General features: G+C 46.0%; 1 protein-coding gene, 3 non-coding genes and 1 pseudogene across 7 annotated transcripts in view; all 5 read left to right on the top strand.

The window, feature by feature from the left end:
* The window catches only part of TEX14 (testis expressed 14, intercellular bridge forming factor), a 134,727-nt gene that overhangs the window by 5,508 nt on the left and 102,924 nt on the right, over positions 1–26,295 (top strand). The window lies entirely within an intron of this gene.
* LOC115838501 lies at positions 5,623–5,786 on the top strand. Its single transcript, XR_004033519.1, has one exon. It is a non-coding gene; the product is annotated as a U1 spliceosomal RNA (small nuclear RNA).
* On the top strand, positions 7,472–7,635 carry LOC115838476. The gene has a single exon (XR_004033501.1). It is a non-coding gene; the product is annotated as a U1 spliceosomal RNA (small nuclear RNA).
* LOC115838498 lies at positions 18,529–18,688 on the top strand. Its single transcript, XR_004033517.1, has one exon. It is a non-coding gene; the product is annotated as a U1 spliceosomal RNA (small nuclear RNA).
* Positions 23,584–24,609, top strand: LOC105739062 (annotated as a pseudogene).

Here is a 26,295-nt window from a genome sequence, read left to right as displayed (position 1 = left end):
TTGTATTTCTAGCCCTGACCCTCTGCCCTCCAGATGCAAATATCTGATTGCCTACTGGACAATTCAAAGTCTTCTCCAACTCAGCCTAACTCATTATCTTCACCCCACTCCCAGAACCTTGCCCTCTTCCTGCATTTCCTGCCTCCATGAACCACATATCCATCCTTCCATTTGCATAAGCCATAAACCTAGAATCATCTTGATACTTCCTTCCCTTTCACTCTGCATGATCATATCTCACTGCAACCTTGAACTCCTGGGCTCAAGAAAGAGATCGTTCTGCCTTTGCCTCCTAAGAAGCTGAGACTTAACAGGCACATGCCACTGTGCCTAGCTAATTTTTAAAATTTTTTGTAAAGACAAGGTGTTGCCCAGACTGGTTTTGAACTCCTGGTCACAAGTCCTCCTCCTGCCTCGGCCTCCCAAAGTTCTGGGATTACAGGTGCGAGTCACCATGGTCCTCCTGGCACGATCTTTTTACAGTACATTTCAGTTACGTCACTCCTTATTTTGCTCTTTTTTTTTTTTTGAGACAGAGTCTCGCCCTGTCGCCCAAGCTGGAGTGCAGTGGTGTGATCTTGGCTCACTGCAACCTCCACCTCCCAGGTTCAAGTGATTGTCCTGCCTCAGCCTCCTGAGTAGCTGGGATTACAGGTGCACACTACCACACCCAGCTAATTTTTGTATTTTTTTAGTAGAGACAGTGTTTCACCATGTTGGTCAGGCTGATCTCGAATTCCTGACCTCAGGTGATCCACCCACCTCAGCCTCCCAAAGTGCTGGGATTATAGGCTCACGTGAGCCACTGTGCCCGGCGGAAGCATTTTTTTTCTTTCCGGTTGTGACCTAATTTTCTGAGCAGTCTTTGAAATAATCAGTTCCTTCCCCATCTATATGAAATGTTACCTTTATCGTGTACTTTTATATATGTAAGTCCTATCGCTCTGTCGCCAGGCTGGAGTGCAGTGGCACCATCTCGGCTCACTGCAACCTCCACCTCCCAGGTTCAAGCAGTTCTCCTGCCTCAGCCTCCCGAGTAGCTGGGATGACAGGGATGTGCCACCACGCCCAGCTAATTTTTGTATTTTTAGTAGAGATGGGGTTTCACCATGCTGGCCAGGATAGTCTCAATCTCTTGACCTTGTGATCTGCCCGCCTCAGCCTCCCAGAGTGCTGGGATTACAGGCAGGAACCACTCCACCTGACCAAGTCTCTCTTTTTTTTTTTTTTTTTTGAGCCAGAGTCTTGCTCTGTCGCCCAGGCTGGAGTGCAGTGGCGCAATCTCAGCTCACTGCAGCCTCCGCCTTCTGGGTTCAAGCAATTCTCCTGCCTCAGCCTCCCAAGAAGCTGAGATTACAGGCGTGAGCCACTATGCCCGGCTAATTTTTGTGTTTTTAGTAGAGACAGGGTTTCACCATGTTGGTCTGGAACTCCTGGTCTCGAACTCCTGACCTCAGGTTATCCGCCTGCCTCAGCCTCCTAAAGTGCTGGGATTACAGGCGTAAACTACCGCGCCTGGCCAATTGTGTCTCTTAATAATCTACTAGATTCAGTTTATAAAGATTTTATATGTTTACTTATGTTAGTATTTAACATATATTTCCTCTTTTTTTTTTTTTTTTTTTGAGATGGAGTCTTGCCTTGTCACTCAGGCTGGAGTGCAATGGTGTGATCTCAGCTCACTGCAACCTCCGCCTCCCAGGTTCAAGCAATTCTCCTGCCTCAGCCTGCTGAGTAGCTGGGATTGCAGACACGTGCCACCATGCCCGGCTTTAGTAGAGATGTGGTTTCGCTATGTTGCCCAGGCTGGTCTTGAACTCCTGACCTCAAGTGATCCACCCACCTCAGCCTCCCAAACTGCCGGGACTGCAGGCGAGAACCACCGTGCTCAGCCTTTTCTCATTTTTATCTTTTTTTTTTTTTTTGAGACGGACTCTCGCACTGTCACCCAGGCTGGAGTGCAATGGCGCGATCTCGACTCATTGCAACCTTGGCCTCTCAAAGTGCTGGGATTATAGGTGTGAGCCACTGCATCTGGCTCCTCATTTTTTTCTAATCAAAGAAATGAGGCTCTTCTCAAAGGATATTAAGGTATGCAGAGCCTCTGTAGGATTATTAACTACCATTTTTCTTAACTTGCTTAGAGTTACAAGGCAGTGGAGGACAGACATCTTTTTACCTAAGGCTGACTCCCTTGAACAGATATTTTGATAACTAGGCCAATAACAAAGAAATTTTTGTGAAATGTTGAAACTGGGACTTGTGAGGATTCATGAGCCACTTAAGACTCTGTAGCCTGGGCAGCCGGGCATGGTGGCTCATGCCTATAATCCCAGCACTTTGGGAAGCTGAGGTGGGCCTGTAAATTATCAACATTTTGTTTTGTGAAATAAAACACACTTTGAAATCTGGTTGGAGGAGTGGTCGTGGTGGCTCACACCTGTAATCCTGGTACTTTGGGAGGTCCAGGCAGGTGGATCATTTGGGGTCAGGAGTTCAAGACCAGCCTTGCCAACATGGCAAAAACCCGTCTTTACTAAAAATACAAAAACTAGCTGGGCATGGTGGCATGTGCTGGTAATTCCAGCTACTCAGGAGGCTGAGGCAGGAGAACCGCTTGAACCCGGGAGGCAGATGTTGCAGTGAGCTGAGATGGCGTCATTGCACTCTAGCCTGGATGACAGAGTAAGACTCTGTCGCAAAAAAAAAAAAAAGAAAGGAAGACCCTGTGGCCTGGGCATGGTGGTTCCATGCCTGTAATCCCAACTGTTTGGGAGGTGGAGACGGGTCGATTGCTTGAGCCCAGGAGTTTGAGCCCAGCCTGGGCAACATGGTGAAACTCCCTCTCTACAAAAAAATACAAAAATTAGCCAGACATGGTAGTGTGTGCCTGTAGTCCCAACTACTCAGGAGGCTCAGGTGGGAGGATCACTTGACCCCTGGGGGTCAAGGCTGCAGTGAGCTGTGATGGTGCCACTGCACTCTAGCCTGAAGAAGGCACTGCTAGTCACAAATCTTCTGAAACTGGCATTTTGGTTGTAAGAATTGTTTGGTGGTAATAGCAGTATAGTTCACATACATTACCTTTTCCCTTACATGACTTGTTCCACCAGATTTCTTTTTTCTTTTCTTTTTTTTTTTTGTTTGAGACAAGAGTTTCCCGCTGTCACCCAGGCTGGAGTGCAATGGCATCATCTTAGCTCACTGCAACCTCTGCCTTCCGGGTTCAAGCGATTCTCCTTCATCAGTCTCCTGGGTAGCTGGGATTACAGACGCGCACCACCAGATATTTTTGTATTTTTAGTAGAGACAGGGTTTCACCATGTTTTCCAGGCTGGTCTCGAACTCCTGGTCTCAAATGATCCACCTGCCTCAGCCTCCCACAGTACTGAGATTACAGGTGTGAGCCACTGCGACCAGCCCTCCAATCAGATTTCAAAGTGTGTTTTATTTCACAAAACAAAATATTGACAATTTATAGAGCATAAATATACATATGTGTGTACATATATATATTACATAATACTTCTTTGAAAAGGAAAGTATATAAAAATAAAACTGATAGACTGTCAGAACATCAGACTTGAGAACAAGTGTCTGCTTGCATCACAGAATCCCCTACCCCCTTTTCCCAATGTTCTTTTTCTCCCCATCTAAGACACCTCTATGTTCTCAGTTGTTGCTTGTTTAGCAAGATTTTTCTTTTCTTTTTTTTTTTTTTTTTTTTTTTTTTTTTTTTTTGAGACAGTGTCTCGCTCTGTCGCCCAGGCTGGATTTCAGTGGCGCGATCTCGGCTCATTGCAAGCTCCGCCTCCCGGGTTCACGCCATTCTCCTGCCTCAGCCTCTCCGAGTAGCTGGGACTACAGGCGCCCGCCACCACGCCCGGCTAATTTTTTATATTTTTTAGTAGAGACGGGGTTTCACCGTGGTCTCGATCTCCTGACCTCGTGATTCGCCCGCCTCGGCCTCCCAAAGTGCTGGGATTACAAGCGTGAGCCACCGTGCCCGGCCAAGATTTTTATTTTCATTTTTATTTATTTATCATTAGAGACGAAGTTTCAATCTTGACGCTCAGGCTGGAGTGCAATGGCACGATCTCGGCTCACTGCAGCCTGGGTTCAAGCAATTCTCCTGTCTCAGCCTCCCGAGTACCCAGGCGCCCACCAGCATGCCCAGCTAATTTTTTTTTATTTTTAGTAGAGAGGGTTTCGCCATGTTGGCCAGGCTGGTCTTGAACTCCTGACCTCAGGTGATCCACCCACCTCTGCCTCCCAAAGTGCTGGGATTACAGGTGTGAGCCACTGCACCTGGCCCAAGATTTTTTAAAACAGCATTATTTCTTCCTGTTGTAAAGATGGAAAACTGTGAGCTTGAAGTCAGTGACAAGGAAAAAAAAGTTAAAAACTGGCTAATTTATTTTGGCAGAGGAGAAGATACCAGAAGAGTCCTTCTGTAAGATAAAAGATGTGGGATATTAGGGTGGTTCTAGTGTGATCTTGGAAAGACGAAGAACACTGTTAACTCTGAAACTCCAATTCTAATTTGTTTTTTTTTGGTTTTCGTGGGGTTTTTTTGAGACAGAGTCTTGCTCTGTCGCCCAGGCTAGAGTACAGTGGCGTGATCTCGGCTCACTGCAACCTCCACCTCCTAGGTTCAAGAGATTCTCCTGCCTCCTGAGTAGCTGGGATTACAGGTGCCTGCCACCACACCCAGCTGATTTTTGTATTTTTATTAGAGATAGGGTTTTACCATGTTGGCCAGGCTGGTCTCGAATTCCTGACCTCAAGTGATCTGCCCGCATCGGTCTCCCAAAGGGCTGGGATTACAGGCAGGAGCCACAGCATCCGGCCTGCTTCATTCAAAATTAGAATTAGCGTTTGTGCAATTGATGTTTCAAGTAAGATTGATCATTTGCTGCATGCTTGAAAGACAGCATTTTGTACGTAAGCATGACACTTTGGACTGGTAGGTAACCTATACAGAGATTGGATTTTCAGATATGTAGACTGGATTTTCAGAAATAATTTTACCAAATTTCATGTTTTCAAACTTATTCAGGTTACGTGTATTGAGCAGCTTGTTTAACTGCGCAAGAAACCAGTGTGCGCCTGTTTTCGCAGCTGCTGGGGAAGGCTGAAACAGAAGGATCCCCTGAGGCCAGAAGTTCGATAACTACTGCACCCCAGCCTGGGCAACAAAGCAAGACTTTGTCTCTCGGGGGAGAAAAAAAGAAAAAAGACACCATAGTGACATCATTAGTGCCAAACCCTTAAAGGCAGGAGCTAGTTTACATTACTTACCTTTTAATCTGTGGAGCATTTTTAAGTTTTATTTCAGTTGTGTCACCAAGCAGACTAGGAAAGGACATACTGAATGAGATCATCCAAAGGGGTGTGGAGTATCTAGATAAGCGCAGTGACTGCTGGCTATTTGCACCCTAGGCTTATATTTCCTAAGATTTTGAATAGCCAGATATTAAAAATATAGCTGCTGGGTTATTGCAGTTTGGAAAATATCTTTATTCCAGAAATTAGGGGGTCTAAAGAGCACATGAGAAAAATGATCCTATGTGTTGAGTGGTTTGAATCTAAGGGTGAGCTCTCAGGCAGACCTGGGGACTTACACTTACCTAGTGGGGGGAATTAAACCATGATAATTAAAGGTGGAGTTCTAAAATGAGTTGTTCCTTATGCTACGAATGTGCTGACATCTGCAGGCCTCTCTGGTGTAGGAGAGTTGATTGTGTAATTTGCAGTAGTGGGGGCTATGTTTGTACTCTCCTTTGCTTATAACGAGGCGTGCTTTGTGTGTTTCCTTCTTAGGTTCCCCTGTGTTATATCATAATCTCCTGTTTTGTATGGTTTTTTTTTTTTTTTTTTTTTTTTTTTGTTTTTCTTCTTCTGGTATGCGGTTGAATATCTTTGGCGGCTCTAAGGAAGTGTTACCTTCACGTTTTCCTTGTTTGTAGCCCTTTCCATTTCAAAGCTAACAATTTAGCATCCTCTGACTTTTCTTCTGTCTTTATATCTTTTTGTGGACCTCCAGAGTCCTCCTGTTTTTTTGTTTTGTTTTATTCTTGGAGACGGCATTTCGCTCTTGTAGCTCAGGCTGGAGTACAATGGCGCAATCTCGGCTCACAGCAACCTCAGCCTCAAGGGTTCAAGGGATTCTCCTGCCTCAGCTTCTTGAGTAGCTGGGATTACAGGCACGCGCCACCACACCTGGCTAATGTTTGTATTTTTAGTAGAGACAGGGTTTCACCATGTTAGCCAGGCTGGTCTCGCACTCCTAACCTCAGGTGATTTACCTGCCTCGGCCTCCCAAAGTGCTGGGATTACAGGTGTGAGCCACAGCGCCCGGCTCCAGTTCCCTTCTCTTATTATTATTATTATTATTATACTTTAAGTTCTAGGGTACATGTGCACAACGTGCAGGTTTGTTACATACGTATACATGTGCCGTGTTGGTTTGCTGCACCCATTAACTCGTCATTTACGTTAAGTATTTCTCCTAATGCTATCCCTCCCCCATCCCCCCACCCCACAACAGGCCCTAGTGTGTGAAGTTCCCCGCCCTGTTTCCAGTGTTCTCATTGTTCAATTCCCACCTATGAGTGAGAACATGCAGTGTTTGGTTTTCTGTCCTTGCGAAGTTTGCTCAGAATGATGGTTTCTAGCTTCATCCATGTCCCCAACAAAGGACATAAACTCATCCTTTTTTATGGCTGCATAGTATTCCATAGTGTATATGTGCCACGTTTTCTTAATCCAGTCTTTGATGGACGTTTGGGTTGGTTCCAAGTCTTTGCTATTGTGAATGGTGCCGCAGTAAACATATGTGTGCATGTGTCTTTATAGTAGCATGATTTATAATCCTTTGGGTATATGCCCAGTAATGGGATTGCTGGATCAAATGGTATTTCTAGTTGTAGATCCTTGGGGAATCACCACTGTCTTCTAGTGTCCTTCTTTTAAGGACCCTGTGATTATATTAGGCTCATCTGGATAAGCTTTTCATCTTAAATCAATCACATCTGAAAACTTCCCTTTTTTTTTCCCCTCGAGTTGGAGTCTCGCTCTGTCGCCCAGGCTGGAGTGCAATGGCACGGCATCTGCTCACTGCAACCTCTGTCTACCAGGTTCAAGCAATTCTCCCGCCTCAGCCTCCCGAATAGCTGGGCTTACAGGCACCCGCCACCATGCCAGGCTAATTTTTGTATTTTTAGTAGAGATGGGGTTTCACCATATTGGCCAGGCTGGTCTTGAACTCCTGACCTCGTGATCTGCCTGCCTCGGCCTCCCAAAGTGCTGGGATTACAGACGTGAGCCACCGTGCCCAGCCATTTCTGGCTCTTAAACTTTGGAAGTCTTTATCTTGTAAGTAGCAAGCTAGAACTTGTGCAAGAAGAGTGACCCTATGTGAAGAGTGTTTTGATTCTGAGGGTGAGATGTCAGGCAACAACCATGCCTTCCACTTACCCGGCAGGGAAGATACCCTGACCACAAAGGTGGTTTTCCCAGGGCGAGGTTCACTCATTGCATTCTGTGTTTGCTGGCCCCTGTGATTTCCCCAAATGTGGGAGACTCAACTGCATAATTTGTGGTAGTGGGCAACTGTGTTCACGCTTTCCCCTGTGTTATTCTTTGTCAAATGGGAAGAAGCCGTTTTTGGCTTCTCCTTGCTTGTTTCTTGTGAACTGTGTCTTTAAATTTCCATGGAAGTGAGAAGCTGTACTACTATTTAGTTTGTGATAGTAACAGGCTTCCTTGGTGTTTTCTCTTGGCTGTGTTCCCTTAATCCAGCATAAACTTTGTACACAATGAGTGCCACATATATGTTGGCTGAGTCAAATGAACTGGAAATCAAACTCAGGAAGGATTTCGTTTAAGCATTTTTATTTTTAGAGACAGGGTCTTGCTCTTGTCTCCCAGACTGGAGTACAGTGGTGCTCAATCATGGCTCAAAGCAGCCTTGACCTCCTGGACTCAGTCCTTCTGCCTCAACCTTCCAAGTAGCTATACAGGAACATGCCACCATGGCTGGCTAATTTTTTTTTTTTTTTTTTTTTTGAGACGGAGTTTCCCTCTTCTTGCCCAGGCTGGAGTGCAATGGTTTGATCTCGGCTCCCAGCACCCTCCACCTCCTGAGTTCAAGCGATTCTCCTGCCTCAGCCTCCTGAGTAGCTGGGATTACAGGCACCCGCCACAACACCTGGCTACTTTTTTGTATTTTTTAGTAGAGACGGGGTTTCGCCATGTTGGCCAGACTGGTCTCGAACTCCTGGCCTCAGGTGATCTGCCTGCCTCGTCCTCCCGAAGTACTGGGATTACAGGCGTGAGCCACCCCACCTGGTTAGCTGGCTAATTTTAAAAGAAGTTTTTGTAGCATAGGGTCTCGCTATGTTGCCCAGGCTGGTCTCGAACTCTTGGCCTCAAGTGATCCTCCCACCTCGGCCTATCAAGGTGCTGGGATTACAAGCGTGAGTACCATACCTGACCCCTAAAGGATTTTAACCTGCTCTTAACAATGACTATAGAATTGAAATTCATTTGTTGCATTCTAAAATGACTATTTTGAATGGATCAGCTTTAGGTTCTGACATAGTAGTTTGTTGGAGTTTTCTTGTTTTATTTTGTTTTGTTTGAGATGGGGTTTCGCTCTTGTTGCTCAGTCTGGAGTGCAATGGCATGATCCTGGCTCACTGCAACTTCTGCCTCCCAGGTTCAAGCAATTCTCTTGCCTCAGCCTCTCGAGTAGCTGAGATTACAGACGCCTGCCACCACACCTGGGTTTTTTTGTTTTTTTGTTTTTCGGGCTTTTTTGAGATGGAGTTTCTCTCTTGTTGCCCAAGCTGGAGTGCAATGCTGTGATCTTGGCTCACTGCAACCTCCGCCCCCCGGGTTCAAGTGATTCTCCTGCCTCAACCTCCTGAGTAGCTGGGATTACAGGCAGGTGCCACCACACCTGGCTAATTTTTATATTTTAGTAGACATGGGGTTTCACCATTTTGGCCAGGCTGGGCTTGAACTCCTGACCTCAGGTGATCTGCCCGTGTCAGCCTTCCAAAGTGCTGGGATCACAGGCGTGAGCAACTGCACCCGGCCGACTAATTTTTATATTTTAGTAGAGACGGGGTTTCACCATGTTGGTCAGGCTGGTCTTGAACTCGTGACTTCAGGTGATCCATTAACCTCAGCCTCCCAACGTGCTGGGATTACATGTGTGAGCCACGGCACCTGGCCCATAGTAGTTTTAAAAAGGGAAAAGCTTACATACTACTATGATATATCAATTTAAAAATGCAAAAAGTCCAGGCTCAGTGGCTCATGCTTGTAATCACCGTACTTTTAGAGACCTAGGTGACAGAACAAGAACCTGTCTCTAAAAATTAAAAACATATTTAAAGGAAATCCTTTTGGAAACGCTTCCTGAGTTTGATTTCCAGTTCATTCAATTCAGCCAATATATAATGGGGTACTTATTGTAGACAAAGCTTATTCTGGGTGAGGGGAATGCAGATACCCTTGGAACATAGTCCTTGTCATAATCGGGAGTCTGTCTGGGGAAGGGAGATGGGGAAACCATCTATTAATATTATACCATACAATTCACCCATTTAAAAGATAGTTCAATTTTTAGAAAGAGCCAGAGATTGTCTGGAGACTTTTTTATGTGAACATAACCTCAATATTTTATTGTCTTCATTATAAAACAAAAGATGACACTTAGAACTGGATATCATTTGGCCCTTTCTCTTCTCATCTCCTCCCACTTCAAAATGCTTACATCTCTTAATACCCAGCATTCTCTTTGTTCTGCAGCTGGGCTCAACACACTCAAGGCTTGGCACAATCTTCTTTGTAGTTTTAGCTTTCTTCAGGAAAACCAACTAGTTTGCCCACCCATAGCCAGATACTTGTCATTTTGATTCTAGCAATCATAGTGAGGGTGAAGTAGTACTTCATGGTGATTTTGATTTGCATTACCCTGATGGCTAAGAATATTGAACATATTTTCGTGTGCTTATTGGCTATTTGCATCCTTTTTTTTTTTTTTTTAAGATAGTTTCTCTGTGTCACCCAGGCTGGAGTGCAATGGCACAATGTCAGCTCACTGCAACTTCCACCTCCCAGGCTCAAGTGATTCTCATGCCTCAGCCTCCTGAGAAGCTGGGGTTATAGGTATGCGCTACCATGCCCAGCTAATTTTTGTGTTTTTTGTAGAGATGGGATTTTGTCATGTTGGCCAGGCTAGTCTCGAACTCCTGGCTTCAAGTGATGCACCCACCTCAGCCTCCCACAGTGCTGGGATTACAGGTTTGAGCCACTGTGCCCGGCCTACCTGCCTTTTTTTTTTTTTCCAAAGGCCTCACCGAAGATAAATCTTTTTTTTTTTAACCACTTTATTGAAGGATGATTGACATACTATACTTGTGCTTTTGATGTCATATGTAAGAAATCATTCCCTAATTGGAGGTCAGGAAGATTTACACCTATGTTTTCTTCTTAGTGTTTCCATTTGTTTTTTGAGATGGAGTCTCACTCTGTCACCCAGGCTGGAGTGCAGTGGCACAATCTTGGTTCACTGCAACCTCCGTCTCCCAGGTTCAAGCGATTCTTGTGCCTCTCCCTCTCGAGTAGCTGGGATTATAGGCCTGAGCCACCATGCTCAGCTAATTTTTGTACTTTTAGTAGAGACAGGGTTTCGCCACGTTGGCCAGGCTGGTCACGAACTCCTGACCTCAAGTGATCTGCCCACCTTGGCCTCCTGTAGTGCTAGGATTACAGGTGTGAGCCACCGCACCTGGCCGGACTTTCATCATAAAGAAGTTATTCTCACTCCTGTGAAAAGGATGTGGGTTCAATAGGATTAGTTTGTGGTTCTCAATTCTGTCAAATCAAGGGTTTCCTTTTTTTTTCTTGAGACAGAGTCTAGCTCTGTCGCCCAGGCTGGAGTGCAGTGGTGCGATCTCAGCTCACTGCAACCTCCACCTCCCTGGTTCAAGCAATTCCCCTGCCTCAGCCTCCCGAGTAGCTGGGATTATAGGCACATGCCACCACGCCCAGCTAAATTTTTTGTAGTTTTAGTAGAGATGGGGTTTCACCATGTTGGCCAGACTGGTCTTAAACTCCTGATCTCAGGCAATCCGCCCGCCTTGGCCTCCCAAAGTGCCAGGATTACAGGTGGGAGACATTGCACTCAGCCCAGGGTTTCCTTTTATAACAACTAGTAACATTCCATTTACTATCTTGAAGATGTTCATAGAAAATATAAACTACATATAGTTACCCCACAGATAATATGTCCTAACTATAATATGAAGGAGAGAAGCCGCATGGGGTGGCTCACGTCTATAATCCCAGGACTTTAGGAGGCCAAGGTGGGAGGATCGCCTGAGCCAAGAAGTTCAAGACCAAGCTGGGCAACATTGCATAACCCCAACTGTACAAAAAAAAAGAAAAAATTGAAAAAATTAGCTGGGCATGGTGGTGCATGCCTGTGGTCCCAGCTATTCAGGAGGGTGAGGTGGGAGGATCACCTGAGCCCAAGAGGTTGAGGATGCAGTGAGCTGAAATTGCGTGACTGCACTCCATCCAGCCTGGGTTACAGAGCAAGACCCTGTCTCAAAAACAAACCAATACAAATGGAGAGAGAAAATTTAAGTTACAATACAATTATTTATTTATTTATTTATTTTTGAGACAGAGTTTCACTCTGTCGCCTAGGCTGGAGTGCAGTGGCGCGATCTCTGCTCACAGCAACCTTTGCCTCCCGGGTTCAAGCGATTTTCCTGCCTCAGCCTCCTGAGTAGCTGGGACTACAGGTGTGCACCACCACGCCTGGCTAATTTTATATATATATATATTTTATGGTTTCGCCATATTGGCCAGGCTGGTCTCAAACTCCTGACCTTATGATCCACCCTCCTCGGCCTTCCAAAGTGCTGGGAATACAGGCATAAGCCACCGTGCCCTGCCCTACAATACAATATTTTAATATGTAAAGGCTTGGCATGACTACCCAGGGAAAAAAAAACATCCCCACAGAGTTTCAAAATTTCCCTTTGGGAGTGGCTCCACTGTCATGGAGAACCACTCAATTGTGGAGAATGTTTGAAACGTAAGAAATTAAAAAAAAAAAAGTATGTATAAAAGGAATGCCGGGTCGGGTGTGGTGGCTCACGTCTGTAATCCCAGCACTTTGGGAGGCCAAGGCTAGCAGATAACTTGAGGACAGGAGTTCAAGACCAGCCTGGCCAACATGGAGAAACCCCATCTCTACTAAAAGTGCAAAAATTAGTCAGGCATGATGGCACACATCTGTAATCCCAGCTACTCAGGAGGCTGAAGCAGGAGAATCGCTTGAACCCAGAAGGCAAAGGTTGCAGTGAGCCGAGATCACACCATTGCACTCCAGCCCAGGTGACAGAGCGAGACTCCATCTCAAAACCAACAAACAAAAAAAGGAATGCCGACTGGGTGTGGTGGCTCACGCTTGTAATCCCAGCACTTTGGGAGGCCAAGGAGTTCGAGGCCAGCCTGGCCAACATGGTGAAACCCCATCTCTACTAAAAATACAAAAAATACAAACAAATTAGCTGGGCCTGGTGGCGCGTGCCTATAATCCCAGCTACTCGGGAGGCTGAGGCAAGAGAATCATTTGAACCTGGGAGGCAGAGGTTGCAGTGAGCTGAGATTGCACCTCTGCACTGCAGCCTGGGTGATAGAGCGAGACTCCGTCTCAAAAAAAGGAATGCCAAGTAGCAGTGAGGATGTAGTTGCAGTTTGCATAAATTTGGAGTATTTGGAGTAAGAGTGCTGGAAGATTCTGCAACTTTCTTTCTCCAGCAGTGCTGGGGAAATGGGAGTAGAGGAGATGACTGTTGATTGGCTCTAGGATCAGTTAGAGCAGGGGATTCCAACCCCCTCGGACCGTGCATGGTACCAGTGGTGGCCTGTTAGGAACTAGGCCGCACAGCAGGAGGTGATCATCATTACTGCCTGAGCTCCGCCTCCTGTTAGATCAGCAGCCACATTAGATTCTCATAGGAGCGTGAAACCTATTGTGAACTGAGCATGCCAGGTATCTAGGTTGCACACTCCTTATAAGAATCTAACTAATGCCTGATGAGCTGAGGTGGAACAGTTTCATCCTGAAACCATTCCCACCCACCCCCTATTATCCATGGAGAAATGGAAAATTGTCTTCCATGAAACTGGTCCCTGGTGCCAAAAAGGTTGGGGACCTCTGAGGTAGAGGGAATATGCTGTGCTGCAGCATGAAGTAGGTGAGAGATGAGGCTAGGGGCCTAGGAGTGAAATGGCGTGGAAAGTCTAAATGATCAGATGAATTGAGGGATGAGCTTCTCTGGCAGTGAGTAAACCTGAGGTCCAGGGAAGGCTTTTGTAAGCTCAAAACGTGTAAAATGTTGAGAAAACAGAACAAGAAAACGAGTTTTTAAAATATATTCCTGATCTAGCAAAAAGAGAAATCCACAGAGACCCAGAGAAAGAAACAAATCCAGAAAGGAAAGGCAGGGATGGGCCCTGTCTATTTACTAGGGACATTGGCCATCCTCAGAAGCTCTGGGGCTGGCTTTTAATGGACCACAGGCAGGAGACAAAGCTTGGGGCCTGAGCTGGGTGGGAGGTCTGACTAGAGAGTCCCTCCTCATTCTATAAAGCTGTGACCCCAGGAGAAGAACACCCTCAGTTCTGAGGAATGCCCCCTCCCCAAGAGAAAGATGTTAGAGATATGTGCTTGTCTCAGCCTCAGCTTGAGAATGGGAAGAGGCAGAGAAATCTTTACCACTATCTCAAACTCACGGTCCCTCAAAATGGGCCAGAATTCATACTGCTATGTGTATATGTTAGGGGATGGCACAAAAAGTTACTTTAAATTAGCCTGGCTTGGTAATGTCCCCTGGCACCAGGCAGAAGCAAAAGAAATCCTCTCTAGTCTATTCATTTCTCAAAATGAAAGTACAATAATTAATAATCTTAGTGAATGGATTAAGCAGCAGACACTGCCAAAGACAGAATTAGTGAAGACAGATCTGAAAAATTACCCAGGATGTAGCTCAAAGAAATACAGAGATGGGAAAATGCAAGAAAGGTTCAAAGAGATAGAGAATAGAATGAGAGGGGCCAAGATAAATGCAATGAGAGTTCCAGAAGTGGAGTGGAAGCAATATTTGGAAATGTAATGGTAATCAGTGTCCCAATTGTATATATTTATTGTGTACATGTTGTTTTGAAGTATTATACATTGTGGAATGGCTACAGGGAGCTAATTAATATAGGCATTACTGTATGTACTTCTATCATTTTATTGTGGTAAAGATGCTTAACATATGCTGTCAGGAATTTTCAAGAATATATTAAGTATAGTCACTTTTTTTTTTTTTTTTTTTTTTTTTTTTTTTTTTGAGAGGGAGTCTCACTCTGTCGCCCAGGCTGGAGTGTAGTGGCGCAATCTTGACTCACTGCAACCTCTACCTCCCGGGTTCAAGCAATTATCCTGCCTCAGCCTCTCAAGTAGCTGGGATTACAGGTGCCTGCTACCACACCCAGCTAATTTTTATATTTTTAGTAGAGATGGGTTTCTCCATATTGGCCAGGCTGGTCTCAAACACCTGACCTCAAGTGATCCACCCACTTCAGCCTCCCAAAGTGCTGGGGTTACAAGCGTGTGAGCCACAGCGCCTGGCTGAATTTAGTTTCTTGGTCCCTGATCCTTATTCTTATCTTCCCAAAGTTGTTTGTTGTTGTTGTTGTTTTTTTTTAATTTTCCCAAAGTTTATTTAGGCTTCTCACACTCCTTTTCTATCATATTTCTTAGACAGCTTTCTAATCATTACACATACACATCCTATAGATAGATGGATAGATAGGCAGAAATATAGGTAGATAGATATAGATATCTTCCATGCCAGGTACTTTGCTAGCCTGAGACTCTAGCAGTGACAGATGGAAACTCTCAGGTCCTTGGACAGTCTGTAGTCTAGCCCAGGAAACTGACTGATAATCACACAGTGGAATAATGAATGGACTGAAGATGTGATAAGGACTAAAATAGAAATTAAAGGACTCTTACTATGATAACAGAGGGAGCTCAGCATGGGAAGAGAAGTTAGATTTATCAGGAGAGGCAGGGTAAAAACATTTCAAGCAAGGGGAACTACACAGGCAAAGGCTCTGAGGCTGGAAAGAGGCTGCGGCTATAGCTATGGCTGCCGCTGCGGTATGGTGGACAGTACAGGCAGGCTGGAAAAGCTATGGAGCCAGCCCATGCAGAGCCTCAAGGAGCATGTGATGGAGTTGGGGCTTTATCCAGAGGGCAGTAAGGAGTATTGAAGGGCTTTGGGCAAGGGAGTAACATTAGATTAGAGCAGCACCAATGCTCCTTCCTGACATCTTGTCAACATGTATTCACATGAGGGTGCTTCTTGCTAAACCTCAGTCAAGTCTCAAGCTGTTGCTGGCTTTTTTTTTTTTTTTTTTTTTTGAGATGGAGTCTCTCTCTATTGCCCAGTCTGGGGTGCAGTGGCATGATCTCAGCTCACTGCAACCTCTGCCTCCCAGGTTCAAGTGATTCACCTGCCTCAGCCTCCCGAGTAGCTGGGATTACAGGCATGCGCCACCACACCTGGCTAATTTTTGTATTTTTAGTAGACACGGGGTTTCACCATTTTGGTCAGGCTGGTTTCGAACTCCTGACCTCAAGTGATCCACTTACCTTGGCCTCCCAAAGTGTCAGGATTACAGGCGTGAGCCACCATGCCCAGCAGCAGGCTTGTTACATTCTTTAGGCATCATCTGGTGACTTTCAGCAAATATGACAAACTCCTCTCCACACCCCCCTTTTTTTTTTTGGAGACAGTATCGCTCTTTTGCCCAGGCTGGAGTGCAGTGGCGTGATCTCGGCTCACTGCAACCTCTGCCTCCTGGGTTCAAGCCATTCTTCTGCCTCAACCTCCTGAGTAGCTGGAATTAGAGGCGTGTACCACCATATCTGGCTAATTTTTGTATTTTTAGTACAGATGGGGTTTCGCCATGTTGGCCAGGCTGGTCTTGAACTCCTGACCTCAGGTGATCTGCCCACCTCAGCCTCCCAAAGTGCTGGGATTACAGGGATGAGCCACTGCGCCTGGCATTGTCTCCCCTTTTTTTACACAATACAGATGTATCCCTTATCCACCATTCATACAGTGTTGATAATTGCCAGGTTCCATTTTTTATGCTTACCTAGAACAGTGGTTCTCAGCCTTTTTTTCTAATTTGATATAAACCCGGAACAAATGACACTCACTTGCCAGAAAGTTTCCACCCTACAGCTTCTCAAACTGTGTGATGTAATATATTGACCCCCCAGTCCTCAGGGCCTTTGGGTGGGATGTTAGGGTGGGTGACTAGAGCCCTTGGGCCAGTTACCTCACATAGCAGTTCACCTGGGATGCCACATGCTTTCCGGGTGATCCAGATTGTTTTCTGTAGATGTCACCATTGTCTGTGTGTGCATAAAAATAAAAAAAAAGAAGTCTTCTCTGGGGATGACTACGTGGATTTTAATTCCTTCTCTACCACTTGGGCACATTTCAGCCTCTCTTGGCCTCAGTTTTCTCATCTGCAAAATGGAGATATTGTCTACTCTGTAGAATTGTTGAGTGGATTAAATGAGTTAAGGTGTGTGAAATTCTCCTCCCTGTGCTGGGAGCACCATGAGCCTTCATTGGGCATTGGCTAAGATGATTCAGTAGACAGTCATGACTGGACCCAGGCTCCAGTTACTTCCTCCACATTTGCAGGGGTTTATAGTTACTGCAGCTCCTCCAGGCACATCAGTAGAAGAGATTTTGGTAGCTGGGAGGAGGTGCACTTTTTTGCTGTAAGGATGACTTTGTTTAGGACCATCAGGATAGGTATAGGGACCACTGTAATGGGGTCTTGTAGTGGAGGAGAAAGATTGGGCACAAGTCCAAAGTACAGCATGGGCAAATGGGAATTTATAGCCAAGGAGCAGTGTGGAGGTCAGTGGATAGAAAATTACCAAGAGGAAACATCAGGGGTAAGAGGAATTCTGGCTAAACTGATGTAACAGGATTCTTGCTGAAGACAGGCTGGGGTGACCAGATATCACCTGGGGGGTGGTGCAGGATGAGGAACCTGATCAGATTTGGAGAATTTGGGTTTCAGCTAAATTGACTTAGCAGGGTTCCTTTACTAAAACTGGGTTTTACAAGAACATGCACAGACTGGCCTATGAGAAGGTTCAGAAGCCTGACTAAGGTTTGGCCAAGCAAACAAGAAAAGAATCTTTTTTTTTTTTTTTTTAAGCCAGAGTCTCACTCTGTCACCCAGGCTGGAGTGCGGTAGCATGATCACGGCTCACTGGCTCACTGCAACCTTCGCCTCCCGGGTTCAAGCAGTTCTCCTGCCTCAGCCTCCCAAGTAACTGGGATTATAGGCACGTGCCACCACGCCCGGCTAATTTTTGTATTTTTAGTAGAGACAGGGTTTCACCATGTTGGCCAGGCTGGTCTCGAACTCCTGACCTCAGGTGATTAGCCCGCCTCGGCCTCCCAAAGTGTTGGGATTACAGGCGTGAGCCACTGCACCCGGCCAGCAAAGAATCTTTGTCATGCCTCAGGTTCTTTATCCATGAAATGGGGATGCTTCCATTTCCTACCTCGACATTGTCAGGATTAACCATAAAGTCCAGATGCATGGTAAACAGTAGATGTTAGCTGTTAGTATTTCTTGGTTTGCTTTAAGGTTTTTATTGGACTGCCTGACTCACATGTTATAATTATACTTTAAGGTTTAAGCTGTTCGTTAATGTATTTGGTCTGGTCTTCACAAGAACTCCTCCAAGGACAGTAATGCAGGTTTTACAAACTGAGGAACAAGTTGAGGCCATAAGCTCATCGAAAGTCTTGCATTGTGAACACTAGATTGCAGGCCAGATCTTGGATTCCAAAACCCTCCACTCTGCAATACAACCTGCTAGCATGCCCTATTCCCCTTCTTGGAATAAGAGGAAATGATGCCGGGGTGGTGCATAGCGTGGGTATCCCGCGACTAAAAGTTCATTCACGTCTGTTAGCTCAAGGAAACTCTCCATACAGGGAGATCCGAAGGCCTTAGGCTACGCCAAAAGTAGGGAGGTGGTGCGTTTTTGTCAGGAAAATGGCCTGACAGACGTCACTTGCATCGACGCGAGCAGAAGAAGGAACTGCTGGTTGGAAGCGGGCCCAGATGAGAACGCAGCTGCGCTCTCTGACCAGCCAGGCCTACGCATGATGTCACGCCGGGACGTGGAGTATGTAGATTAAAGACTGCATTTTGGAAGCGCGTTCCTTGGAAGGGTTTGCACAAGTCTGTCACCAACACTAAGATATAGTATAAAAATCTGTTTATTTTGTTCACGATATGTGGATAAAGTCCAATTAGAGTCATTTCAGGAGTTACCCGCACTTGCAATGATGTGGGCGGCACCGGGGATTGCTGGGGTCTTGCAAGTACCTCATACTTACCTAGCAGGGGAAATAATGTGATTTCGGAGATGGTTTTTCCTGGGTGTGGTTCATTCCTTGCACTTTGTGCTGATCCCTGCGATTTTCCCAAATGTGGATGACTCCACTGTATAATTTGTGGTGGTAGAGGACTGCGTTCGCACTTACTCATGGTTGTGGTAGTTGAAATGAGAGTTTTGTTAGTTGTGTATTAGCTTTTGCTTTGTTTTTTTTTGCCAGTGGAAGGTTTGTTTATCTAGGCTGGAGTGCAGTGGCACCCAGATTCATGCGCTCAGGCTTCTTTGGTTGTTTTAGGTTTCGTCTTACTTACTTTTTTAGGACGAGAGTCTTGCTCTATTTTCCAGGATGGAGTGCAGTGGAGCAATCTTGGCTCACCGCAGCCTCACACCTACCGAGTTCGAGCTATTCTCATGTCCCAGCTTCCCTAGAAACTGGGATTACATTACAGGCTTGCATCACCATGCCCGGCTAATTTTTGCATTTTTAGTAGAGGTGGGGTCTTACCATGTTGGCAAGGCTGGTCTCGAACTCTTGTCCTCAAGTGATCCACACCTTCGGCCTCCTAAAATGCTGGAATTACAGGCGTGAGCCATGGCACCCGGCTTTTTTTTTTTTTGAGACGGAGTCTCGCTGTCTCCCAGGCTGGAGTTCAGTGGCACAATCTCGGCTCACTGCAACCTCCGCCTCCTAGGTTGAAGCGATTCTCCTGCCTCAGCCTCCTGAGTAGAGCTGGGAATACAGGCATCCGCCACCACGCTTGGCTAGTTTTTTGTATTTTTAGTAGAGACGAGGTTTCACCATGTTGGTCAGGCCGGTCTTGAACTCCTGATCTCATGTGATCCACCCTCCTTGGCCTCCCAAAGTGCTGGGATTACAGGCGTGAGCCACCGTGCCCAGCCTTTTTTTTTTTTTTTCCATTGTTTCTTTTGGTTCTTAGGAATGCTTTGGGGTTGCAGGGTTGTTACTGTTGCTTACTGTTTAAAGCTGTACCTTGCTATCGTTTAATGCTTAGGAACTTTAGTAAGGTAAATGCAATGAGTTGTGGGGTTTTTTGTTTTTTGTTTTTTATGAGACAGAGTCTCACCCTGTTGCCCAGGCTGGAGTGCAGTAGCGCGATCTCGGCTCCCTGCAACCTCCGCCCCCCAGGTTCAAGCAATTCTCATGCCTCAGCCTCAGAGTAGCTGGACTACAGCCACGCATGGCCACAATAAGCTAACTGTATTTTTAGTAGCGGCAAGGTTTAGGCAAGTTGGTCAGGCTGATCTTCAACTGCTGGCCTCAAGCCATCCTGCCTCAGCCTCCCAAAGTGCTGGGATTTCAGGCATGAGTCATTGCACCCAGCCAAAACATGATAATAAAGTTAATTTCATGTGGGCCGGGCCTGATGACTCACGCTTGTAATCCCAGTACTTTGTGAGGCTGAGGCAGGAGGATGGCTTGAGACCAGGAGCTCAAGACCAGACTGGGCAGCAAAGCAAGACCCTATCTCTATAAATAGAAAATAATAAAAATAATAATATAGCTACTAAAAATGTTCAATTGAGTATGTTGAATGTTGCCCACACCATGTTCCACTGGACAAGCATTGCTCTTAACTTAATCTGTTTCCTTATTTTAAAGTTTCCAGACAGCCTTGCTGTATTACTTCCACAAACTTATATGCCTGCTCTTCCTGGAATGTACTTCCCTGCCCTGCCCTTCTTCATCTACCTGGAAAACTTGTACTTCAGCCTTTCCAAACTGCCTGGGATCCACTCAGTGCCACTGAACCCAGAGTGGCCTTATCTGTTAGGTACCACAGGCACAGTGCCAAGGGGCACTTCTTTTAAAAATCAGAAGAAAAAAATGAATTTTTAGGTGGAAGAAAATGTCATATATAATAATATATTCATCTTTTAATCAATACAGTCATAAGATAGCATTTTTAACATATATTTTAATGGAAATATATATATTTTAACAGAGGAGGCAGGCACACAAAGGCAAAAGTATGTACCCTTCAAAATTGTAATGTGACCCTGCTGAACTTTTTATAGGTCTGGCAAGTCTGTTTTCCCTACAGACTATGATCTTATTTACTGCAGGCAGACTCGGTCTCTGCATTATTCCTCTTAGTATCCCCAGTGGCTAGGCCAGCGGACTGGACCTTGAACATTTAAGTGGCTGTGAGTAAATGAGAAGTATGCACTACATGTAAGTAATGACTTGAGAACAGGTGTTTTTCATCATTAGCAGCAAAGAAATTCAAGAATACTTTATGAATGGCGAAAATACTGCAGTAGACAATGTGGTCATCAGAAATGGAGTTCTCCCAGCATAGGAAAAAGGGTCTGTTAGTACCTGTGATATCAGAGCCATGGGGGGCACAAATAATCATAGAGGCCTCAGAGCTGTGGTCAGCCTGGCATTCATGGATACCATTGAAAGCAGCCAAAGTATTACTTTCCTCATGTGAAATCAAACCTTCTGGAATAAAATTAGGAAGGTAGTTCAATAATGAGATTATATAGTATAACTGAGGTGGGCTGTGTCACACTTTGTGGATGAAGGTAATCCAGCAATTGTCCTATATCAGCAATTGTACTAAATAGTGTGGAGTTGGGTTTTTGCTATTGTTTTTTCATTGTTGCTGGGGGAGCGGTTAAGACAGGGTCTCACTCTCACTAGGCTGGAGTGCAGTGGCACAACACAGCCTCGACCTCCCCAAACTCGGGTGATATCAGCACCTCAGCCTCCCAAAGTGATGGGATTACAGGCATGAGCCACCGCCCCTGGCCTAAATAGAGTTAGTATGATTTTTATTGCAGAGCTTTGGCTGAGAAATGCAGCTTCAGGGCCAGTATGTTTCAGGAGTGAATGGATTTGGCTCCCCACAGCTCAGGGCGTTGAGTAAGACATTTAATAGCCTGGTACAGTGGCTCATGCCTGTAATCCCAGCACTTCGGGAGGCCGAGGCAGGCAGATCACCTGAGGTCAGGAGTTCAAGACCAGCCTGGCTAATATGGTGAAACCCCGTCTCTACCAAAAACACAAAAAATTAGCCAGGTGTGGTGGTGCATCCCTGTAGTCCCAGTTACTCAGGAGGTTGAGGCAGGAGAATTGCTTGAACCCAAGAGATGGAGGTGGCAGTGACCCAAGATCATGTCACTACACTCTAGCCCGGGTGACAGAGTGAGACTCTGTCTTAAAAAAAAAAATTAGATTCAGTTACATTGGCATTAATGACTTTTTTTTTTTTTTTTTTTTTTTTTGAGACGGAGTTTTGCTCTTGTTGCCCAGGCTGGAGTGCAGTGGCATGATCTCGGCTTACTGCAACCTTCACCTCCCACGTTCAAGCAATTTTCCTGCCTCAGCCTCCCAAGTAGCTGGGATTACAGGCATGCACCGCCACGACCGGCTAATTTTGTATTTTTAGTAGAGACAGGGTTTCTCCATGTTAGTCAGGATGGTCTTGAACTCCCGACCTCAGGTGATCCATCTGCCTTGGCCTCCAAAAATTCTGGGATTACAGGTGTGAGCCACCATGCCTGGCCAACATTAATGACATTTTTTTTTTTTTTGAGACAGCGTCTCACTCTGTCACCCGGGCTGGAGTGCAGTGGCGCCATCTCGGCTCACTGCAACCTCCGCCTCCCGGGTTCACACCATTCTCCTGCCTCAGCCTCTCCGAGTAGCTGGGACTACAGGTGCCCACCATCACGCCTGGCTAATTTTTTTGTACTTTTAGTAGAGACGGGGTTTCACCATGGTCTCAATCTCCTGACCTCGTGATCCGCCCGTCTCAGCCTCCCAAAGTGCTGGGATTACAAGCATGAACCACCGTGCCCGGCCACATTAATGACATTTTAACAGTCACAACTGCTTTGTGAACTTACATAACAAAACTCAGCTTTTAAAAATTACTGAGTATATATGTCACTCTCATATTTCTGAGCATCAACCCTTCCTTCCTTGACCCCCATGAGGCTAAGAGATGGTTGGAAATTCAGAGGTGAGGTGAGACTCACAAACTGAGGGGCACGTCTTAGGACAGCACACCTGAGTTGGCAGGAACAGCCATGATCTGAGATTAATAGGTGTGCCTGTGCTGCCCTTGCCCACACGTGAGGGAACTCTCCAAATAACATTCTGTACTGAGGGGCTGTGTTTCTGCATCTCAACTTATTTGGGGTCTTTGATTTAATCATAATTTGGTCATGTAGTTGGTTTGATTCTGTGTGTATGTGTGTGTGGTATGTGTGCTATATATCTGTACACACATAATATGTATTATGTACAAGCAATTCTCCTGCCTCAGCCTCCTGAGTAGCTGGGATTACAGGCGCCCGCCACCACGCCCAGCTAATTTTTTGTATTTCTAGCAGAGATGGGGTTTCACCGTGTTAGCCAGGATGGTCTCAGTCTCCTGACCTCCTAGTCCACCCACCTCGGCCTCCCAAAGTGGGGGATTACAGGCGTGAGCCACCGCGCCTGGCCACTCAGTAATTTTTAAAAACTGAGTTTTAGGCCAGGCGCGGTGGCTCACGCCTGTAATCCCAGTACTTTGTACATCATACATACACAGATATAGATATATAAGAGCACTCGGTTTGTTACCAAATCCGGGCCTGATGCTACTTCCCTGTGTGGCAGGAACTGCAGATAATTGAATCTTGGCAAAGTAACTTTGGGGGTCCCAAAGTACAGGGGGCAGCAGTCGAGGGGCAGAATAGCCTGGGTTGGGGGTAGCCGCATTTTTACATGCATTCTGTTATTCAGTCCTCACGGAAATCTTGTAAGCCAGGCAGGCAGTATTATTCCCACTTTACCATTTTTGGGAAACGGAAACAGAGAGACAAAGTTTGACGAAGACGCAGAGTGGAGCAGCGATTCAAACCCGGCACAACCAACTCCGTTGCTTTCCACTATGCCTCCCCCAACGCCACCGCCTCCCTGACTGCCCTGCCCTGCAGCGCCCGATTCAAACTGGTTGTTAGAAATCCACGCCAGAATCTTTACGTGTGTCCAGAAAGGAAAGGAATCAACATTTCGCGTCAGCCTTCCCAAGATGACAGCTGCTGAAGACGAGTTCCTGCCGCTGCCGCCACGGCTCCCCGAGCTGTTCGATTCCAGCAAACAGCTTCTGGACGAAGTCGAAGGAGTGACTGAACCCACCGGTTCCCGAATAGTCCAGGAAAAGGTGTTCAAGGGCCGCAACCTCCTTGAGAAGGTTGCCAAAATGTTATTGCAGCTTGACTTGTTCAGCGGAAATGAAGATTTGGAGGAGATTACTTCCACCGACCTGAAGTACCTGATGGTGCCAGCGTTTCAAGGAGCCCTCACCATGAAACAAGTCAACCCCAGTAAGCGTCTAGATCATTTGCAGCAGGCTCACGAACACTTTATAAAATACTTAACTCAGTGCCATTACTGTCATGTGGCCAAGTTTGAGCTGCCCCAAACCAAGACCAACTCAGCTGAAAATCACAGTGCTATTACCTCCACGGCTTATCCTAGCCTTGTTGCTATGGCATCTCAAAGACAGGCTAAAATAGAGCTTTACAAGCAGAAGAAGGAGTTGGAGCATAGGTTGTCTACAATTAAATCTGCTATGGAAAGTGATCAAGCAGATGATGAGCGTGTTCATGAATATTATCTTCATCACCTTCAGAGGTGGACTGGTATCAGCTTAGAAGAGATTGAGAGCATTGATCAGGAAATAAAGATCCTGGGAGAGAAAGACTCTTCAAGAGAGGCATCCACTTCTAACTCATCTCACCAGAAGAGGCCTCCACTGAAACCCTTCATTCTCACTCAGAACATGGCGCGAGCCAAAGTATTTGGCGCTGGCTATCCAAGTCTGGCTTCCATGACAGTGAGTGACTGGTATGATCAACATCAGAAACATGGAGTGTTACCAGATCAGGGAATAGCCAAGGCAACACCAGAAGAATTCAGAAAAGCCACTCAGCAACAGGAAGATCAAGAAAAGGAGGAAGAGGATGATGAACAAACACTCCAAAGAGCTCGAGAGTGGGATGACTGGAAGGACACCCACCCTAGGGGCTACGGCAACCGACAAAACATGGGCTAATCTTTCCACAACATGGCAGGACTGCAGGGTGCACACCTTCCCGGCCAAGGAAAACCATGCAGCCTTCCCCTCCCTGGGCTCCCCTACAGCTGTGTACAACGAAGGCAAAGATGCTTAATGTTGCTTTGAGTTCAATAAACTGTTAAGTTATTATTATTATTTTATTTTTTTGAGATGGAGTTTTTTACTTGTCACCCAGGTTAAGAGTGCAATGGCATGATCTCGGCTCACTGCAATCTCCACCTCCTGGGTTCAAGCGATTCTCCTGCCTCAGCCTCCCGAGTAGCTGGGATTACAGGCGCCCGCCACCACGCCCGGCTAATTTTTTGTATTTTTAGTAGAGACGGGGTTTCACTGTGTTAGCCAGGATGGTCTCGATCTCCTAACCTTGTGATCCGCCTGCCTCTGCCTCCCAAAGTGCTGGGATTACAGACGTGAGCCACCGCGCCTGGCCTAAAGTGTTAAATTATTAAGCGTGTATTTGTACCCTAGATGATGTGAGCCATCAATCTAGTTTTGGCATCATCCTCATCCTGGTGTGTTCCAATTTCTTAAGTGGAATGAAAAGAGCACTGAGGGCCAGGCGCGGTGGCTTATGTCTGCAATCCCAGCACTTTGGGAGGCCGAGGTGGGCGGATCACCAGAGGTCAGGAGTTCAACATCAGCCTGACCAACATGGTGAAACCCCATCTCTACTAAAACAACAAAAATTAGCCAGGCGTGGTGGCAGGCGCCTGTAATCCCAGCTACTCGGGAGGCTGAGGCAAGAGAATTGCTTGAACCTGGGAGGCAGAGGTTGCAGTGAGCCGAGATCAAGCCATTGAAAAGCACTGAGAAATACGTCTGGGTAATTAATGGCTGTATGAATTATCTGAAAAAATAACAAAAGTTACTTCTATTATATGAGTCTGTACAGAAAAAAAGAAAAAAAAATTACTTATCACACAATGCGATTTCTTTTGAATCCTTGGGAGCGGTAGCTAGAGCGAACCGATTCGTAAGAGAATTCAGTCAGAGCGTACAGAAGCAGGTGGTGACGTCACTGTAAGAGGCGGGCATATGTAGATAGGGGCGCAGTGATTGCCGGTTCTAGTGCGTTCTTCGCGCGGAAGAATTTTCTAGCGAATACCAAAGAAGGTGTAGTCTGAGATATGTCATACGAAGAAGCGGTAGTTTCGAAGCGATGCCTAAAAACAACTCATAATACAATTTGCCATGACTAAGTAGTGTGTTGAGGATGATGGTGAGGTAGCAGCAACGCTAAGTACTTATATCCGCTGGGCTGTGGAGATGTCGTGATCTCCAAACTGGTATTTTTAAGTGGCCGGATTTTTTTTGTTTTTTCGCTTTGGTCCCGGGATTTTGTTTATGTGTGTTTGGGGTTCGCCTTTGTGGTTTCCCCGGGTATGGGGAGATTGGGTTGCGTAAGTTGTAATGGGGGGAGCTGCGTTCGCACTTTCCCCCGGCTTGAGCTGGTTTGAAAGGTGGTTTGCGTGTTTGTTTTCAGCGTTGTTGAGGTGGTGTGGGTTTAGTTTTTGGAGTTGTGGTAGTTTAGGTGCTTGTGTAGTATTTTATGTCGTTTCTAGGAAAAGTAGGAAAATAAGCCAAAGCCAGACTGGCGTGGTGATAGGCACCTCTGTTAACTACTCGGGAGACTGAGGTGGGAAAATCATTTGATCCCAGATG

This window comes from Nomascus leucogenys, chromosome 14 (genome assembly GCF_006542625.1).
Source record: "Nomascus leucogenys isolate Asia chromosome 14, Asia_NLE_v1, whole genome shotgun sequence".
In the NCBI taxonomy this organism is placed as follows: Eukaryota; Metazoa; Chordata; class Mammalia; order Primates; family Hylobatidae; genus Nomascus; species Nomascus leucogenys.
The sequence above is the reverse complement of the archived record's forward strand: the minus strand, read 5'-3'. Positions and strand labels throughout refer to the sequence as shown.